This window comes from Stegodyphus dumicola, chromosome X2, assembly GCF_044657685.1.
Source record: "Stegodyphus dumicola isolate Sdum_Otavi_A_Nest chromosome X2, ASM4465768v1".
NCBI lineage: Eukaryota > Metazoa > Arthropoda > Arachnida > Araneae > Eresidae > Stegodyphus > Stegodyphus dumicola.
The window spans coordinates 20,065,643-20,090,151 of NC_140781.1; the positions used below are offsets into that span (position 1 = coordinate 20,065,643).

At 34.0% G+C, this 24,509-nt stretch overlaps 1 long non-coding RNA gene across 1 annotated transcript in view; it reads right to left on the minus strand.

Annotated features, from left to right (window-relative positions):
* LOC146992695 (uncharacterized) overlaps window positions 1-24,509 on the minus strand; it is a 165,894-nt gene that overhangs the window by 9,421 nt on the left and 131,964 nt on the right. Inside the window, exon 2 of the long non-coding RNA XR_015039071.1 lies at window positions 2,386-2,439. This is a non-coding gene — a long non-coding RNA (uncharacterized LOC146992695). The remainder of the gene's footprint in view (window positions 1-2,385; window positions 2,440-24,509) is intronic.

Below are 24,509 nucleotides of genomic sequence, written 5' to 3' on the forward strand. Positions count from 1 at the left end.
GTCGATTTATTTTTACTACTTGTTTTGCGAAGTGGTCAGAGAGGTATGCTAGTGTGGAATTCTGCCAACACTCACCGCGCTAAAACCATACAGACCTTCCTTGCAGAAAGAACTGATCATACTCAAGATTCTAACTTGTCGCAACCACGTTCGTTTGTTTCAAATGTGCATTTGTGTTGGCTCTGGACTTGGTCATTCAGCAGTAAAGTGCCGTCTGGCTCACGATCTTAGGGCTTATTTTCGGAGAAACACGGTACTAATAATTTTCTTATATGCGATTATCCCTTTGTATTATTTAACAACTCGCTGTCAAAATGGTGAATCATTTCGAATATACTATTATTTACTGTAATTTTCAATTATAATCACGATTTCGCTAGGCTATGTAACTGAAACTATGAGGAGCAGCTGCTTTGCTTAATATGTAATTGTAATTACCCACTTTACAATGTAATTGTAATTCTAATTAGATTATAAAATTACAGTGTAATTACAGTTGCATTGTAACTGTAATTAGATTTCACAGTTATTATGTAATTGTAATTAGATTACACAATTGCTTTGTAATTATAATTACAATGTCAATATAATGCAGGGAATTGTATAATCTAATTACAATTGTATAATAACTGTTAAAATGATTATAATTACAATAATGATAATTATTATTACAATACCGCAATTATATATTTGTAATTACTCTGAATTTGCACTGTAAGTGCAATTAATTACATTGTAATTGAAATTAGTTTTCAGAATTAAAATCTTATTATAATTACAATGCAATTCCAATTACATTACTAAAAAACATTAATAAAAAACTGATGGTAATTGCATAATCTAATTACTATTTCATTGCAATTACTTTGTAATTACAATTACAATGTAATTGCAAATACATGTTCGAATTACAATTAAAATATAATTGCCCAATTTTGAACTCAGAATCATTCTCGAGCTGATCCTTACAAAATTCGACTTACATTGGTTGATCCTCCGAAACCAACCGATTTCGAAAGATGTCATGAATTTGATAACTGGGCTTTTGAACAAGTGGAAATTGGCTGAATGAAAACTGACATGGTGATCTTTTGACTTTTGGTTATAAGGGCCTCACCAATGGTCGAGTGGTTGAAACCGCTGAATATTGGGACCAGGGTTGGATCCCAGGCTCTCTTCGTAGTTGGGTTTGGTGGTTTTTCTCTCTCTCTATATATATAAAAAAAAATAAAAATAAAAAAAAAAACCCTTACAGAAACGGCAGTACATAAATAAATAAATACAAAGAAATTAAACGTACTTTACTTTTATTGCATTACCGGAAGATTTATTACGTTACAGATTATTATATTAAACTATATAACATGGCCAGAAGAATGGACTGATGTGGGCCTGAAGAAAATATATTATATCCGTTTGATGGTCGTTATTGTACTTTAAACACATTAAAAAAGCAGTTCATTCAGTCCTGTTTGGCATCATCTGAAAATTGAAGCTATTCCATTTCACATTTGTCAGCCGTAATCATTTTAACTACTATAATCAAATATAAAACAATACTGATAGTCCTCCCTATTTTTAAGGCCGGGTAGGTCACCTGTTGCGAAAATACATATCTTTCATAATTAAAAAAATCCACTTTAAAAAAAATATTTCCTGTGAAAATTACATTGTGCCACTTTTTATACTTCTCATTTTGGGTTACCTGGTAGATATATATTTGATTTTTGATCTTTAAATATTAACTACATATAAATAAAAAAGGAAGAGGCGCACATTTAAAAATTGCATCTGGGTGTCAGGGCAGTTAGGAACGTACTGCTTAACCCCTTATGTACCTACATCTGAAATCATGCTGTACTGTGCCCTATATAACCCTATAACAAAGCAAGTAGAGAACAGGCAGATTCTCCATTTGTCTCGATTTCAACAAATCTTCAGTCTTCTAAAATGTTAAGCCCTTATTAGCATTAAAAATTTCCATTTCTTTCTGATTACTTTTCTTCTTGGCTACTCCCCAAGACATTAAATAATAAACTGGAGAGGTTTTGCCATACTTCTCTTTGGTTATAAAGGGACAGATGATAGTCTTTTCTACGTGTCAATGGCACCCACTTTGATACGAATGCTGCTTATAGAGAAGAAGGGTGTATTTCAATAAAATTTGTAAGTAAATTTGTAAGTAAAAGTAACCACTTGCCGAGGAGCTCATGATCCTTCTAGCCTCTTACTTGTCGCAAAATTTTGACAAAGTTTATTCAAAAACCATCAGTTTTTTATTAATGTTTTTTAATGCTTATGAAATTTAAAATAAATTCATATAATAAACACTATATGTTTCGTGAAATTTAGGTTTTTTTAAGTATGTAAAATTTTTTAACTTACCTTGTTTTACTTTCTTCTTACACCCAAGCTAGGCGGAAAAGCTTCAATACAGGCCTGTAAGATTACATGTAATTTTGGAGAGAGAAAAATCATGTACATTTATCAGGCACACTATTATCTGCAAATGGGGATGCTTTTATTCAACATCAATAATAGCTGTAATATGTTTTAAAAAAATTTACTAATTTTTCTGGGTATGGTAAAGTTTGAAACATGGTATGCACAGTCCTACTTTGCAGTCTTTACAATAATACCTTGTTTCTTACCTAATTCGTTTTCCATTTGCATTCTTCTTTGATGATCACACTTTACATTCTCTGGAAGGGTTTTCGTTTTTTCTACAAGTGGTATAGTTTCCAAAAAATGTCGTTTAAATAAACGATTTGATGGCACTTCACTCGATGGACGACCTCGTCTTGAAAAATTGATAAAAGTATGGTGTTGGTGTATTTAATTATGGCAAAGCACACTAGGGCTATCTGCCTAAGGGAAGGAATGCCTTCGTGGAGGACTTTCTAAGGGAAACTGGCTCGTATACACGTTACACATGGGGAAAACCACGAAAACACCCATGCAGCCAGCCCGTTCGCGGGATTCGAACCTCGGACCGAACTACCAGTGTTCAGCGACTTTACCGCTCGGCCGCTGGTGGGCCGAATGATAAAAGTATGATATTTATCATAAACGCCAGAGAGAAAGAACTCCGTTTCCTGGCGGTGTGTAGGACCGCCTTACACAGATTTAAAAGTGCAACCTCGAGGCTGTCATGTGGTCCGCGCACCAATAGGCCAGGGCCGGCCGGCCCCCGCAAACAGGGTGACCAGAAACTCACATTCAACGACCCCACTAGGGGTGGGAAGAGGAAACTTTAAGTCAAAAGCCTTCGTCAAATCAACCGACACGGGTCACCACTCCAGTCGTTTAATCATCAAAGTCAGGAATGCAGTATTCAATCGTTTATTAGGATACTTCTGAGTATTTCCAGGCGTCCACCTAGTAGCGCCGCGAGGAAGAATATGGACAGCCCAATATTAAGTGTCCAAACATCCATTGGCAACTTCAAGCGATCTCCCTGCTTGCTAGAGGCGCACGGACCCCGCCAACAGAGGCGCGACTCACATGACCTTCTTAACCAACCTCCATTATATAACTCCACCACTGCAAAAAGGAACGGACACAACAGTACCAGTACGGCCACTGCCAAGCCCGAACCTGCCTTAATATGAATTATGGCTCTAGTTCTGTGAAGTCTAATTATTTACTCTGCAGGCCGAAGCTGTCTAGACACTAGTCTAGCCAGTTGTCTGGAAGAACCCAGGGTCTCCTCCCATTAAATGGTCGGTTTCTGAAATTCCGCCCACTCGAACCAAAACGATGGTTGTCCAGCATCGTTATCCTTCGCCAGCCGAAGCGGCGTGGTATCCAGCGGGTACCACGAGAAGGCAGATGCTGAACTGAGGGAAACGAAGCTAACCCTCTATCCCTCGGCGGCTGCACCCTCAGATCAAGTACCGGCTCTCCTACCGCCAACGGTCGGTTCCGGATATTTGTCCTCAGATACAGGCGCCCCCGCCGTGATATTTGTCAATTAGTTCATCGATTAAATTCAGTCGATGTGCCTTTAAATGTAACTTTTTTCCACCTACTCTTTTATAAACTTGAAAAGCGTTGAAAACGTCTTCGTCTAAAAGGTGAAAGAATATTTTTTGATAATATTTTTTCCTACCGTTTCTTGCTACTTGATAACTAGAAAAGTATTGATCTACACGATCCATACCTGCCATTGTTTTATTGCAGTCAATTGCTACCTTTTGTTTTTGTTTTCAGTTTTTTACTTTGGATCATTACTTCAACAGTTTCAGAATCATGAAAAGATGATAACATTGTTACTTCCTTTTTGTCCTTCCATTTGAGAGCGAGGATTTTGCCACGTCTAAATGATATAACTTCGTCAGTTTTTAGTTTTCCCTGCTAAAGGTAAATCCTTTTTGTTTTGTCTAACAGTTCCAACTACATCTGCTTGATAAGTCAAAAGGGTATCACATTCTGGTGAAGTATAATAGTTATTTAAGGTGATGCAGTAGCCTTGTTTCAATAATGGCATCATCAGAGTCATAACAACTTGTGAAGGTACCGAGAGAGATCCGAATTTAGGGCGAAACAAAGTACTCTTCCCGGTATATATGATAAATGATTATATATAACTAGAACTAGTAGATTAGCTTAGCATGTATGATTTGATACCAAAGTTTGCTTTTTTCAAGGGTATGTATTGGCGCCAGGATAATCATCCTTTGTACACCATCAGCGTTTTATCTAATGTCTCTTTCTGGAGTAATTGTTTTCTGATATACTTTATTCAGATGCTCACAGACAGGCCAAATTTTGACAAATTTGAGTTTCGGATTAGGATGATTTTTAGGATCATAAAAATCATTGTTCACAAAATGCTACTATTTGTTTTCACAATATAGACTATATGACATAACCTTACGGATAAAAGGAGTTTCTACTGATATTTTCTTAGTCCAATACATGGTTTCAGGTTCAGGTTTTTTTTTAATAATACCTTGTAAAACTGAAAGAGCAAGGAACAAATGCATTTCATGTGCCGATTACGAGTATCCATTCTATTCTACCTTTCAGTTTCCTTTTCCCTACAACATTACCTGATTTCTTAGCATAATGATTAGTCTCTTTTACATTTATATCCATTATTTCATCATTTATAAAATGTTCATAATATTGTAAAACGCCTGCACTGGATTGAAATGAAATATTAACTTTAGGCAATAATTTGAACTAAAAACGTGGAGGACAATTATCTGGGACATCCGGCATAATTTGGTTCCTATGGCGCCCTGGTAAAAGTTGCGTGGGGTCGTCACAATCTTCAGAACCCGATACTTCAGAATGAAAAGCATATGGAAAAAAGCTGCAAGCTGCCTTCTCAATCACTTCCCGATTCTTCAAAACTTAAATCCTCTTGTTCACTTGAACTACTCATTTTACAAACATTAGACACGAAAAAGCAATGAGCACTGAAATTTAATCATTTCAAAATATGTTCTAACGGAAAAATATTCTGAATCTACATATACTGTTATCTAATCAACTTACAAGTATTGTGCTGCCATCTGTGAGTCTTCTATGTAAATAGAATTGATACGGGCGCGATAAAAATTGGTATTCCTTTGACTTTTTATTCCAAAAGCAGAGCCCGTGTGAGATATGGGAGTGACAAAAGTTATTCGTATTGGTTGTCAGTATGAGAGACAGGCGCGACAAGTAAGGGGCTAGTATCAAATGTCGTCAGACTCTAATGCAATATCTCCCGATCTAAAGTACTATCGTACTAATTTCTACTTGCAAGCAGTTTGCTGTGTCCTGATATTAATTGCACATATTTATAATATTCATTTATAAATATTTACATAATTTGTGCAGTTTCATAATTAAATATTCATACAATCTCATTGTGCAAGGGCTGGTAGGCATAGTATAAAGCCCTAGAATTGCTTCTATTCTTCTTTTCACCTATGCTAAATGTGGCAGTTTTGTACTAGGAGTTTGAAAGTGTACGTCGACGTGCCGTAACTTCAGTTAGACAGGCTTTGGCCTTTACTGTTTGGTCATAGCAAGTGGAAGCATTTAGCATGTGTTGTCATGACGAATAAGGAAGATGTCTCTGGGAAAATACGCAGGAATATGGTTGAGTTTTGTGTCAAAATTGGAACAGTTGAAATATTACGGCATCCATATGATAATGAAGCACTTTGCCTTGCTTCAGCATTTCAATCGTACAGACATTTCGAAAATGATATCACGCGAATGATGGGCAAAGTACGTTCTAGCTCTTCATCCATTCAGGTTATGTATGTCAACATACGGGTATCAACACTGTGAATCTACTCACAAATTTCAATACGGTCAACCAGCTGGCTGATAGTGATCGGTGATGCGTACACTCGCCCTATTAGCTTAATGGTTACCTAGCTGCCATAGCCTCGGCCTCTGGATCGACTCCCGGGGAAGGCGCGGATGTTTGCAAATGTATAGCGTCTTTGTGGCATGAGAGCATTTAAAACACTTTCTTTTTGATGGTAGGAAAACAAGCGGATTAGGAAATCAGGGTCTTCATGCGGGGGGGGGTCAAATTTACGATGGAATTAAACATTGACGGCGTTCAACAGCTGCTATGCTAAACTCCCAGCTGACCGGCCGCCCCATCGTCGATCCAAAAGGTCGCGACCCATTTGGGTAGAGTCATAAAGAAGATAAGATCGGGTGTACTCAATAAATGGTAATTTTTGGTCCAGAACAATGACCAGCCGCGTGTCACAGCTTAGCCATTGACATAACTGATTGATTTTTGCTTCAGAGTAATGACCAGCTGGATGTTGCGATTGAGGCTTTGGTAGAACTGCCTGAAATCACTGGAACAGCACTGGAATACATTCCATATAGCTCGGAGTCTTACGTCAGGTGACTTCTGGACACTGTTCAACACTGAAAAGACGTATGCACAGAGAAGTTCTCTTGTCAGATGAAGAAGTAAAAAATACAACGTCCGCAATGTTAAAATAGATGTACGAAGCTAGTTTATTTTATATTTTTGAATCTTTCATGAAACGCTGTAAAAATTGCAGTTCAGCGTGAAAGACTACAAAAGTTTTAGAAGAAAAAAAGATAGTACAGTCTAGTTAGATTCTGAATAACAGAATCAGCCTGGAAACTTATTAATTTATGTATTTTGAGCTGATATTATCTCATCGAAATAAATTTTATGCATTATATTATTGGAAACTAGTAAATCTGCTGCCGCGATGCATCTTACAAAACGCGTTTGCGGTCTTTCGCCGGATATGTAAACATTTATTGCTGCTTACATGGTCTAGAATAATATATCGAATTACATTTCCACTTGGCATGGGCATCAGAAATTTATGTAATAATGGAATGGAGTATATATCTCTCCAAATGAGCCTATAAATTTCATTTATTGAATTACTCAAGTATGTTTTCATTGTACCAAATATTCTGATTATATTTTTTGTTGTTAACAAAACCCAATAAACCCAGCGTAAGGTAATGCAGTGGCGCAGAGCAAAGTGTGTTATGTATATTTTGTTTTAGGCTGAACTGAAATAAATTAATTTTGTCTGTTTATAGAAAAAAGTTTGATGTCAATAAACCGGTAAAAAAAAAAAAAAAAAACGAAATTACATTTTTCCCATTTAAATTAGATACATTCCGTGAAAACTATGTATTGCTAGCGATTCCAGTATTAGAGAATAATTATTGTTTTCCAATGAACGAAAATATCATCATTACTTATTATTACATAAGACACTCAAAATATTTCAAAATTAGAGGTTATATGTTAGGAAAAAGTTAGTGAATACCTTGCGAAATAGCATTTCTTTCAGATTCAGGATCAAGGGAGCCAAATAAAATAAAATTAAAAAAAAATAAAAGAATAACAACACAATAGGATTTCCCCCTTTCTTTTTGGGAGGAATTTAAATAATGACTTTAGTTTACTTACTAAGCGGAGCCATTACGCATTAAACTGATTCATTTAAGGGGAGGCGACGCTAGTAGAATGTGTTCTTTATATAATTTGTATAAATTTAAATCAACTTTTTTATTCACATTTATTTACATTAATTTGGAAAAAATTAAGTTTTAAAAATCGTGATTATTGATTTCGGTTCTTTCTATGTTGAGTGAAAGTTATTTACTAAAATAAGAAGCTATTTAGAACGGTCTTTTGGAAAACTGAATTCCAGATTTCCCCGCCCTTTTCTGTTTTCAACCGTTTTGCAGTGCACTTTCTCTACACTTACATGCCATCCATAAAGATTCTATGAACAGTACTTGGATGTTCCATTGCATACGATATGATTTTGTATCTTTACAGATATTGAAAGCCAAACCTGGGTTATTTAAACTGGTTTGAATATTTTGACTTCATAGTGAATTTTTATTAAACTCAGGTGGAAAAAAGTAATTATGATCGGAATTTCCGTCTTTCAATACTTAGAAATGAGAATTTTTTTTTCCTGTAAAAAAAAAAGCAGAATTTACAGAAATAGTTTTATTTTTCCTAATTTCCGGTTCTTCATAGTTAGAAAAGTGGTAAATTATAAAACATTTTGGAGTCGGGAACTTTCTTTACCTTTTTTTTATAAATACACATTGCCATACTTTGCCAGCAATTGAGAAAAAGTATGATAATCTAAACAGCAATCCGATTATTATTTGGAATACAACGAATTTTCAAATAAGAAACCGCAGGCATGCACGAATTTAACAAATTGTTCAAACATACCGCACAAAATTCTTTTATTTACTGTATGAAACTGAGTAATTTCTAGAATTAAAACTCTTCTTATTTACTTACTTTTTTTTTCAAGATTTGCTCAGAATATGTAATATTTACACTTTTATTATGGCTAAAACTCGTTAAAAATATAAGTTATGACAGAAAAAAATATTAGTGCAAAATATGCTTTCTTGTACGAGTAGAATAACATTTAAAACTCCTATTCTTGGCGTCTATGACAAGGAAAATTTGACAAAAATATCAGCCAAGGGTTATGTAACAGAGCTCTAATGATTTTTTTGTATTGTGTGAGATTAAGAATTTTGTCTTAAATCTTTTTTAAGCAGATAACCGACTATAACTTCATATTTAACATATTTTGGAGTTTTGAAAATAATACGATGAATGCAACTTTTCAAGCAACGAAAAATTAAGCAGTCATTATTTTAAGGAACATTGCTTATATAGCGTTTTTAAAATAATGCATAAAATTGTTTTTAAAATTATGCACGGCATCAGTTCATGATTGTGAAAGCGATATTGATTAGAAGAAAAACTCAGTTAGCATTTTAGAGAGATAAAAAAAATCAGATAAAGTAACCCAGCACTCTGAATTGATTATTAAAGAGATGCAATTCCGAACCAAACGAATATTTACTGCCACAGAAATTCGTCTAAAGTTAGGCAAATAACTATACGAATAAGTAAAAATGTTTTGAAATTCATTAGTATCGCTTACTTATAGTTACAGAGTTATGTGAAAATATTATCAACTAAAATACATCTGAGATTTGCAATAAGTCAGAGAACTATGTAGAATCTGGTAAGCATCTATCATATTGCCCAAATAAAAAAAAAAATATTTTAGTTTTGCGCGACAAAGCTCTTATTTAACAAAATTTCATCCGAAAGGGAAGTTTTTTATTCATATTAAGATTAAACACCAATTACGTTGTCATAAGGCACCAAGCAGTGGTGCAGCAAGTTCGACATAGGTTACAAATACAAGTTGTTCTAAAAATTGTATAGTTTGACCGTCGCAGACGCGACTATGAGCTCAAACACGAATGCGAACATTCGGACCGATTTGTTCATGGAATAGGAAGGATGAAAATGAATCATGCAGCATGGATTTTTTTCCGTTCTTATATTTTCCTTGTTTATTTTCGCAGTGTTCTAAGAGCACAGAATTAAGACAAAATTATATTTAAGTAATCTAACCTGAAATATTGATCATCATCTGTAATTAACTGTTTCATTAAAGTGTGTTTAATTTTGTGCATTTATTTATTTACACATTGGTAAAAATACGAGTGTTTGGAATAATTAATTTTTCTATATATACATAATTTAATGATAAACTATTATAAATAATTGTTATTGTATAACAATTTTTATTATAATTACTGTGTAAGGATTATGTTAATTTTATTAACAGTTAAATTTTGAGTTAAAGTTCCTTTTCTGTCGATTCTTAATTTCAACTTACTACTTCCGGCCAGAATGTAGTTTTAAAATCACGTCTGAATACATAATGAGGGTGAGCGGTATTTAACTGCAAAGTTCTTCTGTCTTAGTGAGAGAGCTACCAGGTATTCTGTCTGCACGCGTCCGACTTTTTAGGCTACTCTCTCTTAAGCTATTATTACGCTCGGCCGTACTTTAGGCCCTTGATAGCTTCGCAGTCTATTAAACGTTAAGGGGCCAACTCAGTTAGAATCTTGATAGCTTCGGCTATATCTTTTTACTTTAGATTAGTTTAGTATTATTCTTAGTATCTTAAGTTCAAAGCCCAAGTTTCGGCTTTATTGTACACTCCAAGACGGAGTATGTTAAACTTTAGTTGGAATAATAAAGGGCTAGTTTACCCTTCTATCTTGTTGTTTCCTGTCACACGAACTCAAACGATTATTCGCTTATCAGTTCTTAAGATTCTTCACGTTCAGCTGTAACTTAGCATTTACAAAGTGAGGAACTCTACAACTGAATTGTTATATTTTACTATATAATTTTCGTTACATTATTAGCAGAATGATTTCTAATAATATTATTATAATTGGTTATAATAATTTTGCGACATCAATAATTATTGTAATTATATTATAATTAATAATTTTTCTATATATTTTTATCTGTGAGCTTATATGCATGTGCATTATTACACATTGAAAAAAAGGAAACAGTTATAATAATTATACAATATTAAAGTATAGTTATTAAATTAATTATGATAGTTATAATATAATAAATAGTCATTACATTTCTTTTTAATTTTGGGTAAAATGTATAAGCATTATCACTCCACTGGCTGGGGAAAAAATACGAAATTTATTTTTTAATAAAGAAAGATATTCTTGCAATACTGATAAATGTTACATTACAAAACGGGTAAATGTTACCATTACAATACTGGCAAATGTCACGTTAAATAAACTACAATGTCGATATACTCCCTCAAATAAGGTGAAAAACCTGTTGACCATTCTTTTCTCTACTATAAAAAGTATACTTCTGCCCAAAGCAAAGTCCATGATTTTTAATGATCTTATTTTTTTAAAAAATAAGCAATGGAATATGCATTGTTCATATAAAATTCATAAACTATGAAAAAATTTCAACTTGTTTGATTTCTAGATTGCAAAGCAGAGTGAATCTTAATTTCTGCTCAGATGAAAGCGAAAAGCACGTGATGACAGGATGCCTCTATGACACAGGAACTTTCCCTCCTTCGTTAGTAAATTTCCTTTTATCGGCGAAGAGAGGACCCTCATGTGACCCCTCGCCCTGCAGCAGGTAATTAACGGATGATGTGTTTTAATAACACATCATAATTATAATTTGTAAAATTTAAAATTTCAGCAAAAGAACTATTCAAACTGTCGAGTAAGAAGATGTTTGAAAAAATTTGACTCCTCATAAATGGCACGGAGTTATATTTATTTTATCGTAGAATCTTTATATAATTTCTTATGGTGGTAGTTAAGAAGGAGGATATAAATTATATTTTAACAAATGTTTAATACACACGTTATATCAGAAATTATATCACTTTAATGTTATGAAGCTTACTTCACGGCACCATTGTTAAATAAGAAACTACTTGCCGTGAAAGGTTTCTACTTCCTCTTAGGGAGGAAACTAAACTCTTAAGAATTTGCTAATTACCAAACTTTTAGTGATCGTATAGTGAAAGGGTAAAGCACTTTGCGTTGTAAAAATTGCATCCCGGGACCGCGCCGTGAGAGGATCGAAAACATAAGAAAAACATATACAAGATATATAGGAAAAACATATTAAATATATAAAGAAAACATACTGTAATAGGTTTCCAGATTAAATATCAGTTTATTCAATTACATCACAATAAAATAAAATCTTAACCTCATCTGAGAGTCTAAGGAGAATTCTTCAATTTGTCATTTACCTTTTTTCTTCATTTAAATTCATATAAAAAAACTTAAGGTTTGTCTTGGTAATTTAAAAGGGGAAAGGGAAACAAATGATAGCCTGAGAATTAATTTTAAGATTCGACGTTGTTTTTACATTCTAAGGACGTTTTTGAAAAACTTACTTAAAGTTCAAACACACACACACAAAAAAAAAAAAAAATAAAACTTATCTTGTGTAGACATCTTGAAGTGGAGGACTCGTATCCTAATAAGCGTTGACGTCGACGGGGCTCATCTTTACGGTCACAAAATGGAAGTTTCAGAAGACATCATCCTGTCCGGGCACTATTTGCGAAAACACACACACGCAGGTAACTGGTTTTCATAATGACGTAGCTATTTTTAAGTCTGTAAAACAGAAACAGGAGCACTGCTGCCCAGGACGGCTATCCGCTTGGTCTTGAAAGTCTTAAGTCAACACGCAGGTAACTGGTTCAAATTTCGCCTTTTTACCAGAACGCGGCAAGAGGGCATGTTTGCAGCTTCCGGCCAGAAACGTTTTTCTAGGAAATTACGGCTCGCCTGTTCTTGCTCATCCCAAGAGCAAACTTCACGAGTAACGTCCAAAGTAAGTTCCACACGCCAGTCAGTAAGAGAGTCTCTCCAAGTCTCGCACGAAAAAGGTGTCACACCAAAAAGTCTTCCCAAGAGTAACTGAGTAATGTCCTTAAGTCTTTCAGCAAAGATTCAAGCCTCTTCAATCTCGCTTCTTAACCCAAAACGTGGCCGGAGAGCATATTTGCCGCTCCCCGCCGGGAAACATCTCTCGTCGTGAATTACATCTTGTCGATCTCTTTCAAGCCGGTTCTCAAGAGTAACGTCCACAAGTCCAGCCAACCAGTAAGTGATTCCAACTCGAATTTCCTTCGTCTCCTTCACAAAAACGCGGGCTCCCACTATGGCTTCAATTATCGCCCCCTTAATTATGGCAAAATTTGCGTTTTCAACCCCTGAATGCGGAAATAAGGGTGATCGCGCATGCACGCCCTTCTTCAATTAGCCAACAACCGGACCTTCAATCGCCAAAAACCTGAATGACTTACATTGAAAGACAAGTAGCAACCTTTGACCTTTTTGTCACGTACTTCCTCTCTTAAGGTCAACTACACAATGAAAATCCTTCTATAACATTCTAAAGGACAAAGCGCGCGAAATCATGACTTGGCAAAAATTGCTTCCCTTTCCCTGCTTCTTTCACAATGAATCAAAGCTTGTACAAAATTTGAAAATAAAAGAAAATAAATAATATTCTTTTAAACTAAATATTCCCAGAAGCATCTGTTTTTCCCCAAAATTAAAGCCTTAAAATAAATAATTCAGAATCAAATAAAAATTAAGATTTCCATAAATCAGAAAATCATTCACATAGTTTTTATAACGCTATCAGACAAATTCTCTACACAATATTTCCTTTCGCCTAAGGAATTAAATTTTGGTTTACCAAAATTTAGAAGACAGACACTTCTTGAAATACCATGACTCATACTGTGCAATAAGGCTAAAGGATAACATAATGTAACAATAGTTCACACGACTCCTTGGTAACAGTGACGTTACTGACACATTAAATTTCAAGTCCAAAATGTGCAAGTAAAACAACAAGATTAATCAAAGCAATTACTAATTAAAATACTCAAGGAAGATCATCAAAAACAATTAATCAAAAACATCAATTAAATCACTTAATTAATTAAACCTAGAAATACTCAGAACACATACAAAAATAAAAATAAAAATAAGGCGTTAATCACAAACAAAATATGTCTAAGATCAATCAATAATTTTATGACAAAAAGAATTTCTCCTTTTTTTTTTCCAGTTCATTACATCACACTAGTGTTGCAGTCTCACTGTGGCCACATTTCTGAACGTTTATTTATCTATTCATTCCTTTTCAGTCCATTAATGTAAACAATTTCACCTGAGGTCGAGCACATTCTACTTTTGTGACAATTTCTGCTGAGCACAATCATGGAGTACATTAAATGAGTACGGAGTTGTCAATGCAAGCGAGGGAAAACCCTGTAGTTAGAAATCATTGTGTTAGCAACTCCCCCCTGCAGCCTTCAACGCGAGAAACTGAAAGCAACAACCCCGGAATGTAAGAACTCAGCACCACAATAGCTTTAATAGAGGATCACAATGCTCGAAAAACACAAACAGCTGACTGACCGTTTAGTAGAATACAAGCCAAGAAACTTGACCTAAAAGAAACCAGATTTAACCCCCCCCCTACGTCTCACCTTCGACCAAGGAAGAACAATCACTCTTTCAAAGTTGAAGAAGACTTTATCTGTCAATTTTCCCTTTACCGGATACTCACACCCGAAGAAAAAAATAATCTAATCCAATTGTTCACACCAAAAAAAAAAAAAAAAATTAATAATAAAATAAATAAAAATAAGATAATTAACGCGCCGCAGATACATAAAATACATTCCTGAGAAAATAAACACACTAATAATTCAAACAATTCCAAATAAAATATGTCACATGAACGTATTCAAACAAAGACTAAAGACCCCCCTTAAGTACTACGAAATTGAATAACTTCCAGGAATGAATCCCAAACAATCACGTCTAAGAACAGAAGCGGCCTGATCAGGGCCAAGCATTAGAAAAGAAAAGAACGTTACAACACAAGGAACCTCGGAACCAGCCGAAACTACCCCACACAAAAAAATCAGAAAGAAAGAAAACGTGATTGTCCAAAAATTCAATCCAACCAAAATCAATTCAGAGAATTAACATAACGAATACGCTGTGCAAATACCAATTAGAATTTTATCCAATACACACACAAAAATAATAATAATACAACCTAATGCATATACAAAATAACGTTTGGCCAATATTTACAGATACTACCAAGATACACATATACACATAAAAATGAAAATACAATTAAACTGTAAAAATTTCGTACATAATTCAAATGAGCAATGAGATCAGTGATACTTAAAAAAAATTTAAACTGCATAACCTAGACAAATACACAAATAGTCATTACGTTAAACCATATCAAGACAAAAATATTTCACTGTAATTCAAATCAAGCCAAAAAAAAATCAACCAGCAAGAGTGAAGTGTCGCTAAAAAAATTTTCAAACCTTAAAGTAAACACTAGTGAGTAACAACACCAAACTTAAGTCCCCTTAGTAAGACAACACCAAAAAATCAGTAATTCTAGAAATCCATTAGGTCCACACAAAAAAAAAAAAAATTTCAATTAGTCAAAGAAATCAATCAAAGCTGGACTGAAGCACGTCATTAGAACACTATACAAAATATCACAAATCAAAAAAAGTGTTCAAAACAAACCCCCCAATTTAGGCAAAAGCTGAGATCTATTCTGCATCAGACTCTTCCAAAACGTTGTATAGTAACCTAAGTAGCAGCCTTCAGCAACGCCTCTACCCAAACAAAAGAAACAAAGTAACTCTTTACAGCGTCCATGTAAGCTGAGAAAAGCGCTGTATTATAAATGACAGACTCAAACTTTACGTATCAAGCAAACCCCCAGACACGTTGAAAGAGAACATAAGATCTCTAATCTCGGAAAGAAAAGTGCGCTGACTGAAACGTTACAATCCTGAACCAACACAATGAAAAGATACAACAATAGTTTTCTCATATAACAAGTTCCTGTTTGCCCCGGTGTAAGAGGTCAAGTGCCACCATGAAGTGCAAGTATTTACAAGAAAACGAGCTTTCAGGACATTACAACTTCACGCAAGACCTAACTGCAAGCAACAAATGCAAAGTTCTCAAAAGTGCTAAACTAAAAAAAAAAAAAAAAAAAAATACTCATAACTCATAATTCAAAAATCCCTAAAAATCTCACAGTCAAATCCATAACTCAAATTCTACTATTTTCCTATGACCACAGAAATCTCAATTCTTCCACAGAAACTGAACATCAGAGAACTTACATTTTACGGACCTTGGCAGAAACCACCAAAACAAAACAAAAACTTGATACAACCAACTTGACACTAACAAGTCAAATACAAAATTTATGTCAAAACAAGAATTAACCCCAAATTCTGCAACAAGTCCAACCAAGAAAGAAAATTCAATAACTCAAATCAAATCTATTACGATTCACTAGCAAATTCAAGACAAACTACTTGTAATCAACAGAAAATTCCCACACATGAGTACAGAACAAAAGTAACTAATCTTCTCAAAACTTATTTCAAACATTTCCGCAAAACAAATTCCCTTTGTCACAAAATTCTCATTAAACTTCACTTTCTACAATTCACAAGACTAACTCAATTTCTACTGTTTAAACAATTCTCACATGACAACTCTTCATAAACTTAAAACTCAGAAGATAACTAATCTCAATTACTCTGACTCATTTAACTAATCAGAACTTCCCTCAAGCTGATGAATTCAATCCAAAAAAATTAAATAACCAAACATCACTATTGCTGATCTCAGGCAAAAATTCAAATCTAACCCATGTTCACTTTAAAACAGAATTTTGCAATTGAAAAATAACCTTCAATTTTTTTTTAACTCATTCATTTGTATCATTATGCCTTAAGAACTTATAAAATTCATTGCTCAATACTAAATTAAATTTTCTAACACATTACACCATATACTGGAATCATATCAAAACATTGTAAATCAAAAAGTAATAATATACTACGCTAGATAATCATGAAAACATTACATATATTTCACAAAATATTATTCAATTAAGTCAAAAAAATCAAAATTTCTCTAACGTTACCCCTCACAATTACACATTTCACAAGATTCTGGGTTAAATAATTAGCAAAAACACAAAAAATTTTCTAACTACGCATAGCTATGGCTTATCTCATTCATTGTCATTCATTGTCTCATTCATTGTCAGTAAAATAATTAGAGTCTTTAATCTCTTTCTCTTAGAAGTGCTCATAAAATGAGTCCAGTTTTTAAAGAAAAGCACTCGAAACTTTATACAAGGATACACAAATAGCATAGGATTATCCTGAAATAATTCATTTTCCATCTTGTATCAGAAATCAGAAATCAAAAATATACATCCAGAAAACACTCAAGGATTTCCAACAGTAAAAATGTACAGTACCTATTCTGCTACATTAAAATATATATTTTTCCTAAATTTAAAGTTCAATTCTGATTGCCTAACGTTAAAGTCCTAAATTCCTGAAATTCACAAAGATTCTCAAAATTTATCCTCTAGTATTAACAAATAAGCAAACACAAATCAAAACTAATTAATCCTAGCACATAGACTTAACTCCTTCATTAAAAAGTAAATTACACAAAATAGGTAAATTCAAAATCCAGATTCAATTCTCGATCCAATCCCCCACTAAGCAGAGGTCACGGCACCAATGTTATATCTTAAATTCATATATGTTAAATGTTAAATATGAAACTACTTGCCGTGAAAGGTTTCTACTTCCTCTTAGGGAGGAAACTAAACTCTTAAGAATTTGCTAATTACCAAGCTTTTAGTGATCGTATAGTGAAACGGTAAAGCACTTTGCGTTGTAAAAATTGCATCCCGGGACCGCGCCGTGAGAGGATCGGAAACATAAGAAAAACATATACAAGATATATAGGAAAAACATATTAAATATATAAAGAAAACATACTGTAATAGGTTTCCAGATTAAATATCAGTTTATTCAATTACATCACAATAAAATAAAATCTTAACCTCATCTGAGAGTCTAAGGAGAATTCTTCAATTTGTCATTTACCTTTTTTCTTCATTTAATTTCATATAAAAAAACTTAAGGTTTGTCTTGGTAATTTAAAAGGGGAAAGGGAAACAAATGATAGCCTGAGAATTAATTTTAAGATTCGACGTTGTTTTTACATTCTAAGGACGTTTTTGAAAAACTTACTTAAAGTTCAAACACACACACAAAAAAAAAAAAAATAAAAAAAAATAAAACTTATCTTGTGTAGACATCTTGAAGTGGAGGACTCGTATCCTAATAAGCGTTGACGTCGACGGGGCTCATCTTTACGGTCACAAAATGGAAGTTTCAGAAGACATCATCCTGTCCGGGCACTATTTGCGAAAACACACACACGCAGGGAACTGGTTTTCATAATGACGTAGCTATTTTTAAGTCTGTAAAACAGAAACAGGAGCACTGCTGCCCAGGACGGCTATCCGCTTGGTCTTGAAAGTCTTAAGTCAACACGCAGGTAACTGGTTCAAATTTCGCCTTTTTACCAGAACGCGGCAAGGGGGCATGTTTGCAGCTTCCGGCCAGAAACGTTTTTCTAGGAAATTACGGCTCGCTTGTTCTTGCTCATCCCAAGAGCAAACTTCACGAGTAACGTCCAAAGTAAGTTCCACACGCCAGTCAGTAAGAGAGTCTCTCCAAGTCTCGCACGAAAAAGGTGTCACACCAAAAAGTCTTCCCAAGAGTAAGTGAGTAAAGTCCTTAAGTCTTTCAGCAAATATTCAAGCCTCTTCAATCTCGTTTCTTAACCCAAAACGCGGCCGTGGAGCATATTTGCCGCTCCCCGCCGGGAAACATCTCTCGTCGTGAATTACATCTTGTCGATCTCTTTCAAGCCGGTTCTCAAGAGTAACGTCCAAGGTCCAGCCAACCAGTAAGTGATTCCAACTCGAATTTCCTTCGTCTCCTTCACAAAAACGCGGGCTCCCACTATGGCTTCAATTATCGCCCCCTAATTATGGCAAAATTTGCGTTTTCAACCCCTGAATGCGGAAATAAGGGTGATCGCGCATGCACGCCCTTCTTCAATTAGCCAACAACCGGACCTTCAATCGCCAAAAACCTGAATGACTTACATTGAAAGACAAGTAGCAACCTTTGACCTTTTTGTCACGTACTTCCTCTCTTAAGGTCAACTACACAATGAAAATCCTTCTATAACATTCTAAAGGACAAAGCGCGCGAAATCATGACTTGGCAAAAATTGCTTCCCTTTCCCTGCTTCTTTCACAATGAATCAAAGCTTGTACAAAATTTGAAAATAAAAGAAAATAAATAATATTCTTTTAAACTAAATATTCCCAGAAGCATCTGTTTTTCCCCAAAATTAAAGCCTTAAAATAAATAATTCAGAATCAAATAAAAATTAAGATTTCCATAAATCAGAAAATCATTCACATAGTTTTTATAACGCTATCAGACAAATTCTCTACACAATATTTCCTTTCGCCTAAGGAATTAAATTTTGGTTTACCAAAATTTAGAAGACAGACACTTCTTGAAATACCATGACTCATACTGTGCAATAAGGCTAAAGGATAACATAATGTAACAATAGTTCACACGACTCCTTGGTAACAGTGACGTTACTGACACATTAAATTTCAAGTCCAAAATGTGCAAGTAAAACAACAAGATTAATCAAAGCAATTACTAATTAAAATACTCAAGGAAGATCATCAAAAACAATTAATCAAAAACATCAATTAAATCACTTAATTAATTAAACCTAGAAATACTCAGAACACATACAAAAATAAAAATAAAAATAAGGCGTTAATCACAAACAAAATATGTCTAAGATCAATCAATAATTTTATGACAAAAAGAATTTCTCCTTTTTTTTTCCAGTTCATTACATCACACTAGTGTTGCAGTCTCACTGTGGCCACATTTCTGAACGTTTATTTATCTATTCATTCTTTTTCAGTCCATTAATGTAAACAATTTCACCTGAGGTCGAGCACATTCTACTTTTGTGACAATTTCTGCTGAGCACAATCATGGAGTACATTAAATGAGTACGGAGTTGTCAATGCAAGCGAGGGAAAACCCTGTAGTTAGAAATCATTGTGTTAGCAACTCCCCCCTGCAGCCTTCAACGCGAGAAACTGAAAGCAACAACCCCGGAATGTAAGAACTCAGCACCACAATAGCTTTAATAGAGGATCACAATGCTCGAAAAACACAAACAGCTGACTGACCGTTTAGTAGAATACAAGCCAAGAAACTTGACCTAAAAGAAACCAGATTTAACCCCCCCCTACGTCTCACCTTCGACCAAGGAAGAACAATCACTCTTTCAAAGTTGAAGAAGACTTTATCTGTCAATTTTCCTTTTACCGGATACTCGCACCCGAAGAAAAAAATAATCTAATCCAATTGTTCACACCAAAAAAAAAAAAAAAAAAAAAAAAAAAAATTAATAATAAAATAAATAAAAATAAGATAATTAACGCGCCGCAGATACATAAAATACATTCCTGAGAAAATAAACACACTAATAATTCAAACAATTCCAAATAAAATATGTCACATGAACGTATTCTAACAAAGACTAAAGACCCCCCTTAAGTACTACGAAATTGAATAACTTCCAGGAATGAATCCCAAACAATCACGTCTAAGAACAGAAGCGGCCTGATCAGGGCCAAGCATTAGAAAAGAAAAGAACGTTACAACACAAGGAACCTCGGAACCAGCCGAAACTACCCCACACAAAAAAATCAGAAAGAAAGAAAACGTGATTGTCCAAAAATTCAATCCAACCAAAATCAATTCAGAGAATTAACATAACGAATACGCTGTGCAAATACCAATTAGAATTTTATCCAATACACACACAAAAATAATAATAATACAACCTAATGCATATACAAAATAACGTTTGGCCAATATTTACAGATACTACCAAGATACACATATACACATAAAAATGAAAATACAATTAAACTGTAAAAATTTCGTACATAATTCAAATGAGCAATGAGATCAGTGATACTTAAAAAAAATTTAAACTGCATAACCTAGACAAATACACAAATAGTCATTACGTTAAACCATATCAAGACAAAAATATTTCACTGTAATTCAAATCAAGCCAAAAAAAAATCAACCAGCAAGAGTGAAGTGTCGCTAAAAAAATTTTCAAACCTTAAAGTAAACACTAGTGAGTAACAACACCAAACTTAAGTCCCCTTAGTAAGACAACACCAAAAAATCAGTAATTCTAGAAATCCATTAGGTCCACAAAAAAAAAAAAAAAAAAAAAAAAAAAAAAAAAAAAAAAAATTCAACTAGTCAAAGAAATCAATCAAAGCTGGACTGAAGCACGTCATTAGAACACTATACAAAATATCACAAATCAAAAAAAGTGTTCAAAACAAACCCCCCAATTTAGGCAAAAACTGAGATCTATTCTGCATCAGACTCTTCCAAAACGTTGTATAGTAACCTAAGTAGCAGCCTTCAGCAACACCTCTACCCAAACAAAAGAAACAAAGTAACTCTTTACCGCGTCCATGTAAGCTGAGAAAAGCGCTGTATTATAAATGACAGACTCAAACTTTACGTATCAAGCAAACCCCCAGACACGTTGAAAGAGAACATAAGATCTCTAATCTCGGAAAGAAAAGTGCGCTGACTGAAACGTTACAATCCTGAACCAACACAATGAAAAGATACAACAATAGTTTTCTCATATAACAAGTTCCTGTTTGCCCCGGTGTAAGAGGTCAAGTGCCACCATGAAGTGCAAGTATTTACAAGAAAACGAGCTTTCAGGACATTACAACTTCACGCAAGACCTAACTGCAAGCAACAAATGCAAAGTTCTCAAAAGTGCTAAACTTAAAAAAAAAAAAAAAAAAAAAAAAAATACTAATAACTCATAATTCAAAAATCCCTAAAAATCTCACAATCAAATCCATAACTCAAATTCTACTATTTTCCTATGACCACAGAAATCTCAATTCTTCCACAGAAACTGAACATCAGAGAACTTACATTTTACGGACCTTGGCAGAAACCACCAAAACAAAACAAAAACTTGATACAACCAACTTGACACTAACAAGTCAAATACAAAATTTATGTCAAAACAAGAATTAACCCCAAATTCTGCAACAAGTCCAACCAAGAAAGAAAATTCAATAACTCAAATCAAATCTATTACGATTCACTAGCAAATTCAAGACAAACTACTTGTAATCAACAGAAAACTCCCACACATGAGTACAGAACAAAAGTAACTAATCTTCTCAAAACTTATTTCAAACATTTCCGCAAAACAAATTCCCGTTGTCACAAAATTCTCATTAAACTTCACTTTCTACAATTCACAAGACTAACTCAATTTCTACTGTTTAAACAATTCTCACATGACAACTCTTCACAAACTTAAAACTCAGAAGATAACTAATCTCAATTACTCTGACTCATTTAACTAATCAGAACTTCCCTCAAGCTGATGAATTCAATCCAAAAAAATTAAATAACCAAACATCACTATTGCTGATCTCAGGCAAAAATTCAAATCTAACCCATGTTCACTTTAAAACAGAATTTTGCAATTGAAAAATAACCTTCAATTTTTTTTTAACTCATTCATTTGTATCATTATGCCTTAAGAACTTATAAAATTCATTGCTCAATACTAAATTAAATTTTCTAACACATTACACCATATACTGGAATCATATCAAAACATTGTAAATCAAAAAGTAATAATATACTACGCTAGATAATCATGAAAACATTACATATATTTCACAAAATATTATTCAATTAAGTCAAAAAAAATCAAAATTTCTCTAACGTTACCCCTCACAATTACACATTTCACAAGATTCTGGGTTAAATAATTAGCAAAAACACAAAAAATTTTCTAACTACGCATAGCTATGGCTTGTCTCATTCATTGTCATTCATTGTCTCATTCATTGTCAGTAAAATAATTAGAGTCTTTAATCTCTTTCTCTTAGAAGTGCTCATAAAATGAGTCCAGTTTTTAAAGAAAAGCACTCGAAACTTTATACAAGGATACACAAATAGCATAGGATTATCCTGAAATAATTCATTTTCCATCTTGTATCAGAAATCAGAAATCAAAAATATACATCCAGAAAACACTCAAGGATTTCCAACAGTAAAAATGTACAGTACCTATTCTGCTACATTAAAATATATATTTTTCCTAAATTTAAAGTTCAATTCTGATTGCCTAACGTTAAAGTCCTAAATTCCTGAAATTCACAAAGATTCTTAAATTTATCCTCTAGTATTAACAAATAAGCAAACACAAATCAAAACTAATTAATCCTAGCACATAGACTTAACTCCTTCATTAAAAAGTAAATTACACAAAATAGGTAAATTCAAAATCCAGATTCAATTCTCGATCCAATCCCCCACTAAGCAGAGGTCACGGCACCAATGTTATATCTTAAATTCATATATGTTAAATGTTAAATATGAAACTACTTGCCGTGAAAGGTTTCTACTTCCTCTTAGGGAGGAAACTAAACTCTTAAGAATTTGCTAATTACCAAGCTTTTAGTGATCGTATAGTGAAACGGTAAAGCACTTTGCGTTGTAAAAATTGCATCCCGGGACCGCGCCGTGAGAGGATCGAAAACATAAGAAAAACATATACAAGATATATAGGAAAAACATATTAAATATATAAAGAAAACATACTGTAATAGGTTTCCAGATTAAATATCAGTTTATTCAATTACATCACAATAAAATAAAATCTTAACCTCATCTGAGAGTCTAAGGAGAATTCTTCAATTTGTCATTTACCTTTTTTCTTCATTTAAATTCATATAAAAAACTTAAGGTGTGTCTTGGTAATTTAAAAGGGGAAAGGGAAACAAATGATAGCCTGAGAATTAATTTTAAGATTCGACGTTGTTTTTACATTCTAAGGACGTTTTTGAAAAACTTACTTAAAGTTCAAACACACACACAAAAAAAAAAAAAAAAAAAAAAAAAAAAAAATAAAACTTATCTTGTGTAGACATCTTGAAGTGGAGGACTAGTATCCTAATAAGCGTTGACGTCGACGGGGCTCATCTTTACGGTCACAAAATGGAAGTTTCAGAAGACATCATCCTGTCCGGGCACTATTTGCGAAAACACACACACGCAGGGAACTGGTTTTCATAATGACGTAGCTATTTTTAAGTCTGTAAAACAGAAACAGGAGCACTGCTGCCCAGGACGGCTATCCGCTTGGTCTTGAAAGTCTTAAGTCAACACGCAGGTAACTGGTTCAAATTTCGCCTTTTTACCAGAACGCGGCAAGGGGGCATGTTTGCAGCTTCCGGCCAGAAACGTTTTTCTAGGAAATTACGGCTCGCTTGTTCTTGCTCATCCCAAGAGCAAACTTCACGAGTAACGTCCAAAGTAAGTTCCACACGCCCGTCAGTAAGAGAGTCTCTCCAAGTCTCGCACGAAAAAGGTGTCACACCAAAAAGTCTTCCCAAGAGTAAGTGAGTAAAGTCCTTAAGTCTTTCAGCAAATATTCAAGCCTCTTCAATCTCGCTTCTTAACCCAAAACGCGGCCGGGGAGCATATTTGCCGCTCCCCGCCGGGAAACATCTCTCGTCGTGA